Below are 20318 nucleotides of genomic sequence, written 5' to 3' on the forward strand. Positions count from 1 at the left end.
TTTGCATACTCCAGCAAGTGACAACATGGATTTTGTATCCCTTAAGAACAAACCAAATCAGGGAGTGAGGAAAATTGGTGTACTGAACACAAGAGAGGAAGCAATTGATAACCTAGCTAAAGACTGAAAAATCTTATTAAATAGAGATGTGGAATGATCTTTTCACTACTTGAATTAATAATATTGAACATACGTTTAGCTAGAAAAAGATAAAAAGGACTTTCTTGCCTCTATTTGGTTAAAATATAAGAAAAATGTTACATTCTGAGTAAGACAGACTTTCAAATTCAGTGTGACGATCATTTGAAATTCCAATCAGGCTGCTTAGATTCTGTTGCTAAAAAAAAAAAAAAAAAAAAAGGCAGAATCTAAAATAAAGTATCTAATAAAATACTTGAGGAAAAATGTATTTGCTCCTACAGAAGAGTGCATCAGATAGAGCTTAGCAAAAATTGCGTGGTTTGGGCAACCCTGGCCAGTTAATAGGATCAAATGCTTGGTTGACTGATTGATTATTTATGCAGAAATCATCATTATGATAAGAAAAAAGAAGTCAACTCAAAGTTTCCAAGTAAGAGGGGCATCTGTATGTGGCTAAGAGGGGAGGTCAAGACAAGAGTGGGGGAGTGGGGGTAACTGTGTATATTCGGGTTAAAATAAACTGGGGAGGTCAGCTGAATTTTTCAAGTGAAGAGCTACAGTGGGAGCCTAGTGTTCCCAAACAGCTTCTCAGTTCGATGTCATCTATAATCTCAGGGGGATTAAAAATGACTTTCTTTCCATGCAAAATGAAGTAACAATGCCATCCACCCAGATACTGTGACTTAGCTTTACACAGACCCAAAACTTCTTAAAAATGCCAGGGCAGTGGCTCCTATGTGAACACTGAAAAAAATCCTAGACGGAGTAGCTGCTGAGATGCGAGAAACAGAAGCCAAGGAAAAGTCCTTCTGTGTCTTATGTTTGTTTTTAAAGTATAAGTTCACTGATATGGATGCAATACCTTCATGAAATTCTCTGGTATTTTTAATTAGCACTGAAAACTCTACTTAGGAAAATTCTTTTTAATTTTTCCTGAATTTTGCTCGTGATTTTGATTTGTGAATATCATCTGTATTAAGGAAACAGTACCAAATTGCATTTTTAAAGCACTTTTCTCCTATTTAAAAATAGTATTTTATAACTCACTGTACTTGTTAAGTAAGAAACATTCAAAATTCAATAGCTTAGCCTCTTTTTTGACTAGCATTCCAACATATATTCGATTTTTCATCAAATAAGAAAAACATTATAAAAGAAAAAAATAATAAATAGCCCACAGATAAGTGGGTTGGCAACTTTCAAGAGGTTAAATATGCTGCTGTCTTTTTATACAGGAATTGTAAAAGGTGAGACCATTGTCTAATTCATATGATGTTGACATTCGTGAAATCAAGGTGGCCTGGATGTCATATTTTAAGTCAGAGAGCAATTATTACCTAAAAAGAAGAAAAAATATATGGTGCTATAGGAACTTTATCTCAAGGGCTTTTCTGAGCCATTTTCATAAACAAAAGCAAAGTAAAATAAGATTAAGCAAAAGACAAAAAAAAAATTCCTCCTTTTGTTCACACAATTATATCTCCAGAAGATACTAAGGATAAGTTGTTTAGGTTTCATTTAAGTGTTATCTCGAATGTTCTTGATTTTTGTTAAGTAATCAAGGTTGGCTTACTATACAGTTTGTGTATATGTATTCATTTCCACCCCAAAATTTTGCCAGAAAAACGAGGTACCAGGGCCCTTATCTCTTTAACTGACTCTGTAAGAAACATCTTTTTTTTTTTTACCCATGCTTTTAGAGATAAAATTAACTCCTCAAAAATAAAATGCTTTCGTCAGAATGTTTGACAACTTTTCAAAGAGAAAACCAGTATTTTATTCATTATTTGCAAATAAAATATTACAATAAAATGCCTGTCCTCATTTTAAATGGATGCACTATATTAACAAACAGAATATTCAAGGCTTAACTCAAATGATTAAAAACTGTAGCTGTCTCATTAATATAGGATTTTAAGGTAATGGCATACGGCTCATTGGTTCTTTGTGTGAATAATGCGATCAAATGAAGGGGGGAGGGGAGGAACGCTAAAAGAGTATGGAATCGTAAAAGCTTATTTCCACTGCCCATGAGGAAAATATATAGAGTAGAATCCTTTCTACCATTTCCCCCCCAAAATGATTTTTAAATGTTGAAATATACCTTTTTGGGCTAGTGTTTTCAATACTGATGGCTAGAACATACCTGGAGACAAAAAAAAAAAAAAAAAAAAAAAAATATGCTTATTGATTTGTATTATTAACAGCTGACTGCCTAAATTTCTCTTCTGCTCGAATTATAAAGGTTCTATTTTTATTTTGATTATAACTCTTGTATGAGTTTCCAGGTATGATGAGACAGGGAGTACACACACACACACACACACCCTCTGACCTACTACCTTTAGTCTGTTACCTATTATCAGCATATCACATGTTTGCCCATTTGAACAGCATTTCTGTTCCAGATCCATGAAATAATTTCATAGTAAGTCCTGTAAGTCATTATTTTATTAGGATACAGTCCACTTTCCAGATCCAAATTTTAAACCACAACGAAAAATGAATATTCCAAGCAAGAACTAAAAGAGGTTTAAAAAAATCTAACTCCTATCTCAAATTACATTTTTCTCAAGTGTTTAGACCATTTCTTATCTCTCTCAAGGGGGCTGAAAATCTACTAAACCATGTTACCTAAACACTGAATCTACTCTGTGAAAAAAAAAAAAAAATAGAAATCTCACAACACATTCATTTATAGTAATAATTTCATGCTTTGTCAGCATGTCATCTATTATCAAAGTTGTGGACAAATATCCAGATTAATTTGTTCAACAATAGGGCCCCACTGCATTACAATAGAAGTTTTTTCTTTTCTTTCAACGTATTCCAAACCCTACAAGATAGGGCAAAAATTGACAAAAGAAATACACGATATATATATATACACAGTGTGCAATCTATTTCAAGAGACAGAGTTTTCATCACATAAAGGTAGCCAGTGTTTTCCCAGAAAACTTGACTCAAAGAAAACCCAAATCAATGTTCAGTAGACAATAGAACAATTAAAAGGAGTCATTTCTGGACGAGTCTCTTGCATTGCAGCTTAAGATGTATTTTTAGGGTTAAGTGGGTAGCAGGGGAGCCTCCTCTAATCTCTGCATTCTGGAAGGCAGTTTGCTTCAGGGCCTCCACTGGGCTCTTCCCTACGCTTGTTCTCTGCCACTGCTTCGCCCTGCCTCCCTGTGTCCAACGTCAAAATCACACACATGCAATAGGAAGAAAGCCCTCTGCTTCTGCAGTCATCGTGAGTGCTGGCAACGCACCAGCACGATGGCCAGAAAGTGCCCGAGCCACAGGGCTGCCTCCAATCATTGGCAATTATCGGAGGCTCCCTGAATTCCTCCCTCTGTCCCAGGCCCTGGGAGGGAGCTGCGGTGGGAAACAGAGGCATCCTCAGGAAACCGTTTCATCTTCAGATTTCTATACCGTGCATTTTGAGCCTCTTTCTTCCCGAGGATTAGAAAAATACCACCTCACGTCTATTCCCAGTGAATGTCACAAATCTGTTCTCAGACTAAAGAATATCCTTTTCAAGAGAAGATGCCGAAAATCCCAAAGCTGACAGCTAATATTTTTGTTCCATTTTAATTAAATGCCTAAGACCCTAAAGGCATCCACAGTATTCATTCGAAGAGTTATTTATCTAGATAAACTGCGTATTAGTGTAGGTGAGAGATTATCATTTTATCACATTTTATAAATGACACGTGGCTACATGCCTGCATAGCTCAGTCTCTGCTTCCAGCAGGTACTGTATTTCCTCAAGAAACCACAAACAATGCTTGATTTTTTTTTTTTCTGCTACAGTTTTTAGACGTTTTATTTACAATATAGGTTAGGTAGATAATTCTGCCACAGAGATGCATAGCCAGATAATCGGGCTCCGGCTAACCTACATAAACAGTCCTCAAATGGCAAAAAGATGGACTTAGGCTTAAAGTTCTCGATAAGAAACTAAATATATTTTCACAGCCTCCGCACATTCCTCAAGGCAGACCCTGCCGTGGCCCCCTCTCTAAGCAATGCAGCAGGTGTTTCCCTATCTGCATAAAACGCTGCGGTGCAGCGGAGAGTTGAATCCTTTCCAGAACGAGGGCACATTTATGATTGGTCGAATTGATCACTGCAGTCACTTGATATTACATAAAAGCTTGGTGTTGAAGCCTATGGATTGGATAATAATCAGAGTTGTTCTGACATGGTCTATTTAATAATTCAAAAAGGAAAATTTGAAAATGATTCTCCACAAAGCTGCAGTGCCGGGTTGACACTTTATTTATCTCCAGTGCTCTTTGTGTAGCTTGTGAGCCGTGCAGATTGCCTGTTCGATGTAGTTCTTTCTCTAAAGCATCAATATTCCAAATCACCGTCAGCAAACAATCGTGCACGTCACCTGTCACTGTGGAAGGGCTGAGGTGTTCAGTTTCTTTGCACACTGAGGTAGCAGAAACCAGCCCCTAAGGGAAAAAAAAAAAAAACCCCACCATTTGTGAATGTACCCAAAATGCAACCTAGGACAGGCTTAAAGACTCAGCGAACTTGATTAGACAGCCCGGAGAGAAAATACTCATTAGTAACCATTCACGAGTGGTCAGAGTGTTTTTATTTTATATATTCTTTCTATCGATTCGCTTGAGAAATGGAAAGGAGGAATGCAGCTAGATTAGTGACGCTAACCTCCTCTCAGGTGAACATGGACTGGAGTGTTTCAGGAGGGTGGGAAAAAAGAGCCAGATGTTCACGGTTCCAGAGGCTAAGCTGAAACCTTTAAAAAAGCTCTGAGCACGATGGGGAATGGGCAGACAGATTTTCACACTCCGGAGGTGTGGCTTCCTCCACAATCTTTTAAGATTCCCATTGGCCAGTGCCCTTGCTGGTCACACTTTTGGCCCCCAGGGCATATCTATCTGCTCTCTCATCATCTGTGGACATCATCTCCCACACCTGTGACATGGGAAGAGCCCTGTGACGTCTCACCTGCTTTCCTTCTGATGACTCTAACCAAAGAGATGCTTCAGATAGCCCTGTGGAATTTTTAACAAATCTGCTTTGTAAATACTAAATGGTCACAATTTAAGTTATGAAAAGCAAAGCGCATCATTACTGAAGTTCAGGAAATATATTCCTGTCTTACACTATACTTACATTTTTGGTCTCCAAAGCTAATCACAGCATATAGCCCCTTTACATATATACAAGGTCATGGTACACAACAGCAACCCTGGCAAAGGTTTTGACACCATAAACAAGTACGGGTCACATGTTGCAATAATCGCATGCTATTTTAAATGCTAGACTTGCCTCTTAATGTTTTTTCTCATTAAAAAATTATCAGAAAGATTTTAATCTTGAAGAAAAGCTGCAGTCTTTAGTACATCTCCTAATCTTTTGTATTTCATCCTAGTAGGAATCTATGCATGAAATGCTGACATATATCCAGCCTCAGAATGAACTAATTTCAAAGCCACAGCTCCCACTTCTTAGCAGCAAATCAAAATGCACTCCTAAGACACCTGGCTGTCAAAGGTAATGTTTTCCGATGTATAAAATAATTTTACAAACATTTTCTCTTTTTGGTAAAGGAATCAAAAAAAGACAGATGACAATCAACACGTAAGAGACCTCTAAACTGAAAATAAAACAAATTAGCTGATATAAGAAAACAGCAAAGTGTGCTCACGCACACTCACAAAGTCCACATGTCCTTTATTTCAATCCCCAAACTTCTTATAACTCATCACCATGGCTGTCTGCTGCAGTTAATATCTAAGATAAGATGAAGTGAACTTTCCCCAAAGTTATCATCGTTGAAAATGAGTAAGTCTATCTGTAGCTTCAAGTCATCCTTCCAGGGAGAGGAGGGGAAATCTGTGCTTTTTTTTTAAGATTTTATTTATTTATTTAACAGAGAGAGATCACAAGTAGGCGGAGAGGCAGGCAGAGAGAGAGGAGGAAGCAGGCTCCCCGCTGAGCAGAGAGCCTGATGACGGGCTCGATTCCAGGACCCTGAGATCATGACCCAAGCCGAAGGCAGAGGCTTAACCCACTGAGCCACCCAGGCGCCCCAAATCTGTGCTATTTAATAAAAACCTCCACTTTTTCTTGCAAGTATCTCTTACCACGATGAAGCAGTTACATTGTGCTTACATGCAAAGCTGCATTCATGGACTCTGATTTTCTGAAGAACACTCTGGGTGAATTTAACGGACAAGAAGGTTAGGGACACATGGCAGTAAGATAAATTAAGAAGGCCTCAGGCCTAAAATCATAGGTTCAACCTTTCATTTCTGATCAAAACTTTTAACTCCTGCTAAAGAGAATGTAATCAAGTGGCAGTGTGGAAGGTCACAGATGAGGAGACCAGGACATTCGTGTGCATGTGACTGTTATCCTGGGATCTGAGTCCAAATATCTAGAAGATGACTGAAGGAACTGATAGCATTCTTCCTTGGTCTACCCTCATCCATATTTTTCCTTGGTCACTGATATCACCTCTGATCATCTCCCCTATAAATAAAACAAAGAAAAAAAAATCTGCATTACTTTATTTCATATTTGCAACCTAATATCATCCTGAAAAGTATTTTATTACATCACTAACCCCATTTTATTGATGATGAACCTGAAGCCTAGAAAGTTTAAGAAACTTATGTGGTGTTAGGCCCCTGATAAAGTGGTGAAGCTGCGTTTTTAACTTTGAGCTTAGAGTCCAAGTTCAGTGACCTGTGCCCTAACTAAACTACAAATAACCAATGACAATAAATGAGCAATGCACATGTCATAAACTTGGATAACCAGCATCCTCTACTTATATAAATGGCAGTCCTGCACTGGGTTATTTGTTATCTAATAATTGATTTAAATAATGATTAATAAGTATAATCATATTGATTGTGATTCATAGAATTGAGCCCCTGTCATAAAATATTAATCACAGAAATATGACAGAAGAGACAGAGGATTAGTCTTGGGCTTTCTAAACCACCCTCCCCCAAGACAAGAGTCAACAACATGATTATTTAATGACACCATAGTATTTCTCTGTAGCAGCTTATCTCTGGGGCAGACTGTTGTCACTTTCCTCCATAATGCTGCTACTATTTTTAGCCTGGCTTCTAGAGGTGAAAATTTAGAGATTCCCGTGCCAATAAAGACCCATCCCATCACTTGCTGCTTCCTAGCCTATAAGAGGCATATGGGACAGCCCATCTGAAACTGGTTCCCATTCTCTAGCAGCCACAGGGACAGTCTCTAGAATTAAATTGTGACGTATGCAATATATACATTCTTAGAAAATTTTTTTTTAAAGGGTTGATTTCAATTTTTAAAAATTGAACACTTTTGTACATATTGGGATCAATGACAATTTAAAGAAAAACCTCTGTTGAATGCTTTTACAACTTCAAAGACTATATTACAAAATTAATGGAAAGAGCTCAGAGTTTACAGAGATGTGGATTCGAGTTCCGCCTTTGCCACTTACTACTTTTGCTACTTACTATACTTACTTAGTGAGTCACTGTCTGAATGTCAGTGGTCTCATCCCTCCTTTTCCACAGGATTGCTTTATAGGTTTATTGAAACACTTTAAACTATGAATTTGCTATGCAATCTAAATTATCAATATTTCCTAATTTAATATTTCTGTAAATTCAGATATTTTGGCAATTATTTTCTCACACAGAGATCCAACTCTTTTTTTTTTTTAAGATTTTATTTATTTATTCGACAGACAGAGATCACAAGTAGGCAGAGAGGCAGGCAGAGAGAGAGGAGGAAGCAGGCTCCCCGTTGAGCAGAGAGCCCAATGCAGGGCTCGATTCCAAGACCTTGAAATCATGACCTGAGCCAAAGGCAGAGGCTTAACCCACTGAGCCACCCAGGTGCCCCAATCCAACTCTTTCGAAATGAAATCAAGTGTCCCCAAGATCTGAAAAAACCAAGAGGTCTTATTTGGTCATCCCTCTCTGCTCCCATCTAAACTAAAACCCCCGTTGTACTCATTCATACTGTCCGAAATTTATCTTCACAGCACTTACTGAGGATGTTTTTTAAAAAGAAAGAAAATTATTGACTATTGGCTTGAACCTCCACATTCCTAGCATGTGGGAATGCAGAATGTCCCCATACTTGCTGCAAATCCCAGAACATTTAATAAGCCCCAGCCTTTCTTTCCTCCTGGGCCACTTTGATTTAATCTCTCACTGATCTGGGCACAAAGGGAAGCTCTTTTATCTTTTTCGCACAGATAACCCACTTTATCAAGTTTTTTTCGAGTTTAAAGGATCTCAGAACACCTCACAGCTTTCCTTCCCTTTTCTGGTTCTACCCCCACTGTCTTCTTCCTCCTCCTGTATAGGACAACTGGTCAGTCCCTCCTTTGGTGTCCAGGGAATGTTCCATCCATGCCTAGCGCCTTCAGTATCCTCACTCCTCCCTGCCAAGCTCCTTTCAGTATTTTTCCAAATAATTGGATCCCATTATTGAATAATTTCTAATGTCGGCTATTAACATAAACTGTTCCCTTCTTTTTATATTCAGCATTATTTGTATTATTTGTTGACTGTCTCCATTCGAACTGTCAGCTCCGTGAGGCACCTTATCTGTTTTTCTCATCACTGAATTTCTAGCACCTATATGTAAGCTTTCAGTAAATATTTGTTGATCAAAATCAATACAGAAGAATAAATAGGAACTAAAGGAGAGATAGGAAAGCAGAACACACTGCAAGTAATTATAGATTTACATCAATTTCTAATGAAGTTTTCTTTAGGTGTCTATGCTTCAGAAGTAATTTCCTCCCCATTTGCCACCCTACTTGAAGGAGGAAGACAAAAAGGAGGAGAAAGGGGAGGGGGAAAGGGGAGGAGAAATAAAATAATGTAATGGTCAATATTTAAATTGCATTGGTTTTTTTTTTCTGCATTGGATTTTTTAATAAAATATCTATGATTTTCCTCAGAATATTATTAAATGACATTTCTATATCATATATTCAAGTAGATAGTCAATGAATAGGCTTCATTCTGGGTGTATGTTAGTAATAAAACCCTGGGGAAAAAACAATAATTTTTTAAAGCGCTGGAATTGCTGAAATAATATTCAGATACTTTCAGCATTTTTGTGTTAAACCTTAACAAACAGGAATGTTATTTATTGATCTGAATGTAGAAATCAATAAAATCCCTTTGATTCCTGTTATGATTTAAAGAATTTCTCTATTTTGGAATTAAATCAAAATCTGGATTAGGTGATGTATGCCCCTTTTCGGTATATGATTAAAAAAAAAAAAAAACCTACCAAATGGCACAATAGACTTTAATATTAGGGGGAAACGCATCTGCCATTTGGGCTACTTTCACTCTGATGAAATGGTCTGGGGTCAGCTCACAGCCGCAGCCCCTAGATGCAAATCACTGCGTGATCCTAGCACATGGAATTACATCAGCGCTTTTGATGAGAGGACAGAATCAATATAGAGGTCAAAAGTGCACAATTGGAAGGAGAGTCGCAATCAGGCACCGGGATTCCCCAAGATTACAATTCCCCTGATGAGAGAGCACAGTTGCAAGAGAATCCTTAATGTAAGGAGGCTACCTCCCGACCATGCAGAGGACTCACTCGTGGGGGTTTATCTCTGCCCGCATTCATCTCCGCACTCACTTGATTGGATTATGTTGCAAAGTTTGCCAACAAAATGCTGACATATAAGACCAAACTTTCAGAAAATCAATACCAAATAATTGCCCAGGCCATGTTGAAGATAAACTTATCCTGCACGTTATGTACCTTCAGTTCTAGAGTGTGGTAAGCCACAGAGCCGAGGGAGCTAAGCTGTTCTTATTGTGCATAATATACCTTTATACATCAGCAGGAAGCACAAATCATTTCCTTCCCCGCTGCTCAATACCCAGTGATTCCATCTCTTCTATATTCATTTTTTGTACCAGACTGATGCCCTTAAATGCTATGCTGCTGTCAGTTCTTGGATAACCCTTACCTGGCAGCCAAAGGGAATGCTTAGGAATGAATCTCTTGTCCCCACCGTAAATGGCTTTCGGTAGGGGACTAGTTTGATAAGTTTAAGAAATAGACCACAATATCAACCATATTGTATTTTCCATAAATTCTGTCCTACAGAATACACTTCTCAATTTATTTCTATACTGAATGGATAAGGGATGAGGTGAAACAGATATGGAAGGCCTTTGTTACTGCAATGTTTCAGGAAAATGATTTCGGTCTCAAACAATATTAAAACTCAAGATATCAAACCAATTATAAATATAGCGTATATATTTGTTTATGCTTCAGTGGCCAGAGCCGCTCTGTTACATAGATTAGAGCAAGAACTATACGATCCCTCTCATTCCTAAACTGAATTTTCCTTTCCCCCAGTAAAAAGGAACAAAAGAAAGAAAGGAAGGAAGGAAGGAAGGAAGGAAGGAAGGAAGGAAGGAAGGAAGGAAGGAAGGAAGAAAGAAAGAAAGAAAGAAAGAAAGAAAGAAAGAAAGAAAGAAAGAAAGAAAGAAAGAAAGAAGAGAAAGATTTATCTTTTGGGTTATAGCTATGAGTATCCCATATTATTGGTTCTAAAATGTGATTTCAAGCTTAGACAACAAAGCAGTGACCTGGGAAAAAGCAGCTCAGTTGCCAAAATGTATGAACTGATAATTCCTACTCCAGACACTGTCTTTTTTACTATTGTGTTAAGAAAAATAGATAGCTGAAAATATTTCAATAAAAATAACAGACATGCCTATTCAAAACTCCTTGGATGCTAAATTCCTGCCAACCTTGTTCATCTCAAAGATATCATATTCCCATTTATAGAAAAATCTACCACATAATATAATTTGGAGATACAGGCATAGAACAGGAAGAAAAGCCTGGAATAAAAAGAAACTATGTCAAGGTATTTTAGCATGAAATTGGCTTGAACAGGAGGGGGGAACAAGAGGAGGGAGTTTATAATCACTGACACTGGGATTCCTAGTCACCTCCTTAGAAATATATTAATTTTACATGATTGTTCCTTTGCACTTTATGACAGAAAGAAAGACCCTGTTAACATTAGTCCAGCTTCATCTTTAATCACATTAATTCAGTAACATGTTATAATTGGAAGATGAAAGAGAGTGCTTTATTTACATAAATATAAACGATAAATGAGCAATTTCTGAATTGAAACAAATCAATACACACTGCATTGTCCTGTTGACCTCACCAGCATTGAGGTCAACAAATGTGTGAATCCTCAGAATAATATCCCATCAAAACCAGAGGCAAATCTCCAAGTCTCCAGGGATGTTTCCATCACTCCTTTATCCTCTAGTCTGAGGCTAGCTGATGAATACGTGACCATGTTTAGATGGATGGAATGCAATATTTGAAGTGGGGGGCGGGGAGACCAGGCTTGGTGATCCACTGGCTGATATTGAGCATATATTTTTGACTGCAGCTGAGAAGGGATTGTTATCACGCTCTTACTCACCGAATGAGTGAACCACAGATGGGAACTCTCACACTGACGTTTCAGCTGAGCGTCTTGACTTGAGGACCAACAAAGCAGCTTACTGACAACGGGAAACCTGGCACACAGAGGCCGTTATCTACAGCAACTCACTAGAACTGACTCTTTTGCCACCATATTGTGCCTTTCCGCCAGGATATCACAACCCTGAGAAGAATAAGTGTTTTTTGTCCCTATAGCACAATCAATTGCTTAACATTATCTAGAACTGCTTTAAGAAATTGGACCAGCCTAAGGTTATAAAGAGAAAAAAAAATTATAACATTCAAGCAGCTTGTTGGAAAAGAAAGGCAAGATTACTCTTCGACAACTAAATCAAAATTACTCTTAGAGAGCAACTCATAAATGGCTATTGAAACCATGCTATCCACAATCGCCAGATATCAGAATAAAACAAAATCAACAAATATTTATTGACTATCTATAAATTCAGACTACTCATTAGAACAGAGTTTCAGGATCATTTACTCTTTGAAGGCAATTTATCATCTGATGGCAGATTAACAAAATGAGAAGATGGAGAAGGATAACAAGATTCATGAGAAACCCCCACCACCACCCCCAAATGATAATGCATAAGAAAAAACTGGCTATTTTATCTCTGAGGCAACTTGAAAAAAAGTTTACTTTTGAAAGCTAAAAAATTATCCAAGGAGAGAGGGAAAAAAGTAGTCTCTCTTTCTGACTACATGGAACTTAAGAATTAAAGGTTAATTTTTTAAAAAACTGGGATGTGGGAGAGTGTTCAAGAACAAGTGTTTTCGATGAAAAAAAATTTTTATATACATTTTTGAAAACAGATATTTAAAATGTGAAAGAATTATTATTATTGTTTAAGGATTTTTATTTATTTATTTATTTGATACAGAGAGAGAGAGAGATCACGAGTAGGAAGGAGGCAGGCAGAGAGAGAGGGGGAAGCAGGCTCCCTGCTGAGCAGAGAGCCCAATGCACTGTTTGATCCTAGGGCCCTGAGGCCATGACCTGAGCCAAAGGCAGAGGGAAGCTAACCCACTGAGCCACCCAGGCTCCCCAAAGGAATTATTGTTAATTTTTAGTGCAATAATGGAATTATGTTTTTAAAATTTTTTTAGAGTACTCATTGAAATTATTGAAAAAAATAATGTCTGGAATTTGCTTTAAAATGATCCAGACAGAGAGAAAAGTGAGAGGTTCTGTTTATGAAACAAAATTAATCATGAGTTCATAACTGTTAAAGGTAGTTGATTGACCCATGGAAGAGATTTATTACAGTCTTCTCTCTACTTTGAATAGGTTTGAAATTTTTATTTAATATGTATAATGTATATATGTATAAATATGTATAAATTATAAATGCATATGTATGTGTATACATTTATAAATTTATAAGTATGTATATGTAGTTATATAAACATTTATGTTTAGATAATGCATTTAAATTAGTAAGATCTTGAAGTTAAGTCTTCTTCACTTAACACTGAATACTGGTCCTTCAGTTTTTTTGATCGAGGGCTTCATGTCTGTCATTCTTGCTGAAATGTTCATGAGTAATTCACTCTACATTCACTAAAGGTCAGGCCCTCTGCTAGGTTTTAAAGGTACAACAATCATGGACAAGTTTTCTGCCTTCGTGGAGCTTACATTCTAGGGATGCAGTCAGGCATTTACCATGTGCACACATGAATAAGCAAGAAAACAAGGGACTGTGATCAGTGCTCTGAAGGAAATAAACAGAGCCAAGAGAGGGAGGCACTGGGCAAAGACACTTGAAGGAGGGTGGTTAGAGAGTTTCTCTTTATGAATGTGACATTGGAGCCAAGTCTTGAAAGATGAGAAGAATCCAGCCATGGAGACGTTGGAAAACATTCAGGGCAGAGGATTTGATTGGAATGTAGGACTGACCACACCTGGTCTTAGATTGTATGTTGGGGTATGAAGGAAATAGAGGCTCTGTCTTTTTTGCATGTATATATCTTTATATGATTTTTATCCCCCCCACACACATATCCTTATATATATATAAATATTATATATATGTTAAATTTATATACCTTATATATATTTATAAAGCCCCCAATAGAAATATATATCTTTTCCATCTTAAATACAAAATACATATAATTTTAAATTTATATATATAAAACCTCACAATAGAAATATATCTTTTCTATCTTAAATACTATATATATGTTATATATATATAAATATATATAATATATATATAAATATTCTATTTATTTATTTGACAGAGAGAGAGAAAGAGTGCAGCAGAGGTAGAGGGAGAAGCAGACCCCCCATTGAGCAGGTAGCTCCATGTGGCACTTGATCTTAGGACAATGGAATCATGACCTGAGCCAAAGGCAGACGCTTAACTGACTGAGCTACCCAGGCACCCAAAATATATATAATTTTAAATTTAAAACACATTTTTATTATGACAAAGACAACACAATTTCATGGAGAAAAAAATTAGAAAATAAGCAAAAAAGGAGAAAATTAAAATAAAAGACCTATAATTTCCACATCCAGAGTGAGCCGCAATTACCATATTATTCTTTCAATCCTTTCCTTCCATATTTTTGGATGAAATAATGCAAAAAATAAAATGCACACAAATTTTAATCTGATTTATTTCACTTAACAACATAGTGTGAATAGCTTCCCATCTCAACTGTTCATTACACATTACATTGTGTGAATGATTTGTTTAACCCATTCTCCAACATTTGGCATGTTTTCTATTTTTTTTTCATTGTTATCAGTAACACTGAGATGAGCACTTGCTGAAAACTGTGTAAATCTTTAATGATTTCCTTGTATTGCAATTCTAAAAGTATAATGGCCTACCCAAAAATCATGCACACTGTTTAAGACAAAATACTTACTTTTGCTGGAAGAAATGTGCATTTTAAAAAAAGACGATTGTCTTCACAGTCCTCCAAACTCCTTCCTGTTCTATTCCAATTCTAGATCTTCAAGCTTCCAGTGTCTGTTGGCTTTAATCTTCACATGGAAATGATTCCTACAGGTTAGCATTTAGGTACAAACTCATATAGACAGACCTTGATAGTTCTTTTAATAAGGTGTTATTGAATCCATCCTTCACACAAAGAGATATAGTGGGGTAGGGGGAAGAGGTCTTTGTTTTCTTCTCCTTTACTTAGGGACTATATTTAACATATATGATAAATCCTAAATTAACTTAGATTCCAACAGTTAGAATTGGAAGGAAATTTAGGTTTTCCTTATTCTTAGCCTTCTATTCGGTGGAATTTGTCAATGTCCCAGTTAAAAAATGGTGTTCAGAAATGAAAATGACTTTATTTCCCATGACCTGAATATTGTATTTCGATTAATGCTGCCTACAATTGGAATCTTTGTCTTCATTCTGCCCTCAAAAAATGAAAAACGATTTTCTTCTTCTTCTTCTTTTTTTTTTGGTGGTTAGTCTTCAGTTTTTGCCCTAACAATTTCATCTTCTTGTGATTTCTACCTCTGGGTCTATAGTGCACACACACTAAGCCTACTGCCTTTTAACTACTTTGAAACATTCTGGATATTTTTCTACAGTTAATCTTTTGTTCCTGTCTCCTTTTTCTCTCTTTCTTTATTTTTCCTTTTCTGCAGCTACTGTCTTGTTTTACTTGTGTCAGACAGACTGAGGGCCATGCTCTTCTGGAAAGGCAGCATTGACATAATACTGGGCTGGAGGAGAGGGAGCAATCCATTCCTAAGGTTTGTTCAGCACTCTTCTCTAGGACTTGTCCAGAGAAACTTGACCTTGTTCACCATGTGTGAAGTAGCCCTAGTATCTACTTAAAAGCAGGGTACCCAGAGTTTCAACAAAACTTGGAAATGGATGGTTCACTGTCTTCCTACCCAATTTCATATTGCCTGCCCATGCCTTTCCAGAAGAGTGTAGCCTTGAATAGCCTTGAAAAGAGAGAGAGAGAGAGAGAGAGAAGCAAAGGATTAACTGTAGAAAGATTACAAAACGTTTCAAAAATAGTTAAATGGTGGGAAATTTAGGACCTCTAAAATAAAACGTAACATTTTGTTGGGACCAAATTATCCTAATGTTTGTCATTTGAAACAAAGTTAATTGAACTCCTTGGGCATGAATGAAGGATTTAATTATGTATTTACATGTTCCCACTCTCAACAGACTGAGTTCCTCAAATCAGGAGCTGTATTTTGTTGATTGTTCTTTCCCTAGCACTCTGAAAAGTGCCGGGCACAAAGAGTTCACTAGAAATATTTGTTGAACAGATGATTAATAAGTAAATGGATGAGTACATTTTGTGGCACAAATTTTTTATGGTATTTATAGGGTATGAAGAATGATTTTCAAATTTGCGATTTCAGATTCAATTCATATATGTAAAAACTGTCTAACTCCACTGTCTCAGTGAGCACATGACTCAGTGGTACAAAGAAACTCCTCCCCATGAAATTACCTTTATTTTAAACAGCTTAAATGCACAAACCTTTGCTTATTGTTTTTACAACTCTCTAAAGTTCCCGATAAAATCATTAACCATTGTTATACAAAATTAACATGTTCACAGTTCTCATCCTATTACTTCAACAATTCACTTTGAAATCCAGCAATATCTCCTCAGTATCCTTTGCTCTTAACCTTTTGACCTATTAAGTATGAAATAATTCTGGAGTGCCTGGGTGACTCAGTGGGTTGAAGCCTCTGCCTTCGGCTCTGTCATGATCACAGGGTCCTGGGATCAAGCCCCACATTGGGCTCTCTGCTCAGCAGGGAACCTGCTTCCCTTTCTCTCTCTCTGTCTGCCTCTCGGCCAACTTGTGATCTCTCTCTCTCTGTCAAATAAATAAGTAAAATCTTTAAAAAAAAAAAGTATGAAATCTGATTTCTTTTTTCAAGTTGAAGTTTTTTGTAATGAATTAAGTAGAAGCATTCTCTCTTACTTTTTTTTTCCCTCAAAACTTTAGATCATACTCAAAATAGAAATGTAAACGGTCCACTTTGCTTTTCCAACTATTTGTATATACTTTTAAGCACATCCTAATAATTCCATTTTTTTCTGAGGTAAAAATTTCCATTTTGTTCATCGGGATGCCCTCTGCCTTTTGAAAAAGTTTTGTTTTGGTAGGTCCTTCTGCCCACCTTCTCATTTTTCTTTCCTGTGCACAAACTTAGTCTCTTATAAATTTACAGCAAACTATTAATCCCTCTACCCTCTACCCTTCTCAGCTTATGAGCAGAGAACAACATATCTGTCTAGAAGAACAAATCTGTCTAGATGGTGAAACTGCCTTCTCTGTTTCCCAACCGTGAAAGTACCTAGGTTTGCTCTTCCAAAATCAGTGCATTTCTCCATACTCACCCTCTTCCAAAATCATAAAGTCATCTCATTTTTAGTTCACACTGTCAACGTTTCACAACCCAGAGGTGAAGGATTCAAAAGGACATGTGGTATCACACTTTTGTAGTTACAGGTATGATGATTAATTATCAATGTGGTTCATTATTTTATTATTATGTTTATACATATGGCTACAATTTGAAGTTTGGCCTTCTCTCTTTTCCATATTTAGCACAGGATGATACGTTGATAGTTCACTTGCACCACCCTCACCAAGAGTGTTCACAATTCTAAATACTGTTGTATGAGCTTAGTGAAATCCTGCTCAACCTCTGTTGTCCAGCTCACCATGAAGGTTCCTTTGACTTCTAAGGAAACACTGGTTACTGATTCCTTGTGCTATTCAAGTGCTCATCTTTGTATCACTGCTTCTTTCTTATGAGGTCAATATCTTGGGTGAACACCCTGGTCCCCCTGCTCCCAGTCCATGTGGTTCTGCTGAACTCATGTTCCTGTAGTGGTTTGTGACCCTGGTCCAGCTGGTCGGTGTGTTGTCTCCCCATAGCTTCAGACACTGTTTCAGAAAGGGGCACAAGATCTAAACCAGGCCAGTGTGAATTATTTCGGGAAATTTTATTAGAACTGGTGGGAGGGATGTGCATTTTCCAATGCGATTGCTAAATTGAGGATGAGAATACCCTGGAGCTGCCCAGAACTATGTTATAAAGAGTGCCAGCTGGATAAAGAAGCCAAGACATGGGGAAGATGAGAGACAGAGACAGAGAGAAATAGTGACACGGGAGCAGAGACTGAGATTCGACTTGCTCAGCAGCCCTGTTACACTTACCTATCGCGTTGTTAACCTTATTGGTTAGCAGGTCCATATCACACGCAGCACTGGGAGCTCTTCAAGAGTATCACTGATGCTCATCGGGGCTCTGAATCTGGTTTTCCTTCCACACCCTTCTTAACTAGGGTTTTTTATATGAATCACAAAACCCACACACAAAATGAGTTGACTCTTTTTTCAGTTCACTGAAAGTTGGCGTGATGGTTAATTTTATACGTCAACTCGACTGGATTATGGGGTGCTCAGACATTTGGCTAAACGTCATTTCTGAGTGTTATCTGTGAGGAAGCTTTTGAATGAAATTAGCATTTGAATTGGTGGATGCAGTGAAGCAGTTTTCTCTTCCCAGTGTGGGTGGGTGTCATCCAACCCGTTGAGGGATGGAAGGGAACAACAAGGCAAAGAAAATTCATCCCTTCCTGTCTAGTTGCTTGCGTTGAGACATCAGTCTTCTCCTGAGAACACTTCTAGTTCTCAGGTCCTGGGACTCAGTTTAAGTTACATCACTGGCTTTCTTGGGTGTCCGCTGGCAGATGATCGATCAGGGACTTCTTTGACTCCATAATGATGTAAGCCAATTCCTTATAATAGATATCTTCCTGTAGATATATCCTATTGGTTCTGTTTCTCTGAAGAACCTGACTAATACAGGTTTTATATAACTATTACCATTCTAGATGCAGAGGAAAAAAATTAATTCATTACATACAGTGAATGCCTTGAGGGCATTCAGGCTTAATTACCTCACAGACCCTTCCCCCTTAAAAAGGTCTTAATTTTTTGCTATGGTTTCTAATGACTTCTATGTTTTCAGACATAAGAAAATGTTTTTTTTTTCCCCTATATTACCCAGATCTTGTTTCTATAATGCAGAACCCCTGTAAATATGTCCAGTTGGCTTTCAGATCCTATATGTGCAGTGGGAAGTCATCAGATCTTTCCCCGGAAGGGCTCCTCTCCCTGGATTTTCTCTTCAGTCAATGTTGTCAGAAAATGGGCAGTCATTCTTGACTACTTCTTCATACCACAAACCTCAACAATACTTTTCCTATAGATTTTGACTCTGCAAATTTTTTTTTTAAATATATACTTCCAATTCAATTTCTACTGTCATTGCCTGGATTGGGTTCCTTATTTCATATCCAGATCATTTCAAAAGTCTCCTTAAATTTTCCTTGCTTCCAGACTTTATTCCTTTAAACCCATCCTTCATAACCCAAAAAGACCATCTTTCTAAAATATTACTCTGCATGTACGTTTCTTATCTCGCCTTACTCTCTCAGAGCCAGAGTTAGGATTCGAACCAAGTTTACCTGTTCTGAAGCTTATCTTCCTTATCAGTCATACTATACTTCTGAAGTTCATCAGAACAAGGGGTTCTTTGCTTGTTTGTTTGGTGTTTCAGCTGTTGTGCCTTTGTTTTAAAGAATAAATAACACATAAAAAATTTTTTAAAGATGAAATAAAAAATGTGTCACATGTAAGTCACAAATCGGAAAACACAAATTTATTCCAGTTAAAGCAGGGGAGTAAATACCAAGGAGCCATGCCACTCAGTCTCTTTATGACAACCCTACATTGCCAGAATGTTTTTTGCAAATCACTGACTCATTTTATAGATGAGGAAACTAAGTCCTTCTCTCTTCCCGCTCTATCAATCTGCCTCTTTCAAAGATAACATATAAACTGTTATTTTGAAGAACTCATATCATATGTTCATAAGCAGGGGGCACTAATTTTTCTGTTGAAACTGCTGAAAGCTCTTTAATAAAGTGCATCATTCTTTAGTAATGCCAAATAGTCAGTCATCCTTTTGATTCATCTGTTTGAGAAGTTTGGTTGGCACTTATCAAATTTTCCCATGTCCTAGATTTCATTAGCACTTGATCTACCTAGAGCTTGCTGATATATTACATCCCTCTGTGAAAGCCTGCTTATTTGCAATGAGCTTATTTGGCCTCCATCTATATTATTTCTTATGGATAAGTACCTCTGAAAAAGCTGTTTGTTATTGGCCTTTACCTCTAAGTCTCCTCTGAATAATTGTGATATTTTTGTTGTTGTTGAGGAGGAACTGACATATAACATCACATTAGTTTCAGGTGTACAACATAATGACACAATACTCGTATATATTACAAAATAATCACCCTGCTAAATCTATAATTATGATTATTCTCAGAGCTTTCCAGACCCTTAAGTAAAATTAACTAATTCTGCCTGATAGGTTGTATTCCATTGTATATGTCCTTTTGACCAAAAGTCTGACTCAAATATGGTTGTTGGTAAGACTTGAGTGGATTATGTTTGTGTAGAAAGATAGATGTATTTCCTCCCTTGTTCCTTCTGTCCCCAAATCCATTTAATATGCAGAGCTCTTTTTTTTTTCTAAGATTTTATTTATTTGTTAGAGAGAGAGCACACAAGCAGGACAGCATCACACAGAGGGAGAAGAAGACTTCCCCACCAA

At 37.2% G+C, this 20318-nt stretch overlaps 1 long non-coding RNA gene across 1 annotated transcript in view; it reads right to left on the reverse strand.

Annotated features, from left to right (window-relative positions):
* LOC309856464 overlaps positions 1-17911 on the reverse strand; it is a 30276-nt gene extending 12365 nt beyond the window's left edge. Inside the window, exon 1 of the long non-coding RNA XR_014307216.1 lies at positions 17846-17911. This is a non-coding gene — a long non-coding RNA (uncharacterized lncRNA). The remainder of the gene's footprint in view (positions 1-17845) is intronic.
* Positions 17912-20318: the final 2407 nt, after the last annotated feature.

The sequence above is a fragment of the Mustela nivalis genome (assembly GCF_964662115.1).
Source record: "Mustela nivalis genome assembly, chromosome: 2".
Classification (NCBI taxonomy): domain Eukaryota; kingdom Metazoa; phylum Chordata; class Mammalia; order Carnivora; family Mustelidae; genus Mustela; species Mustela nivalis.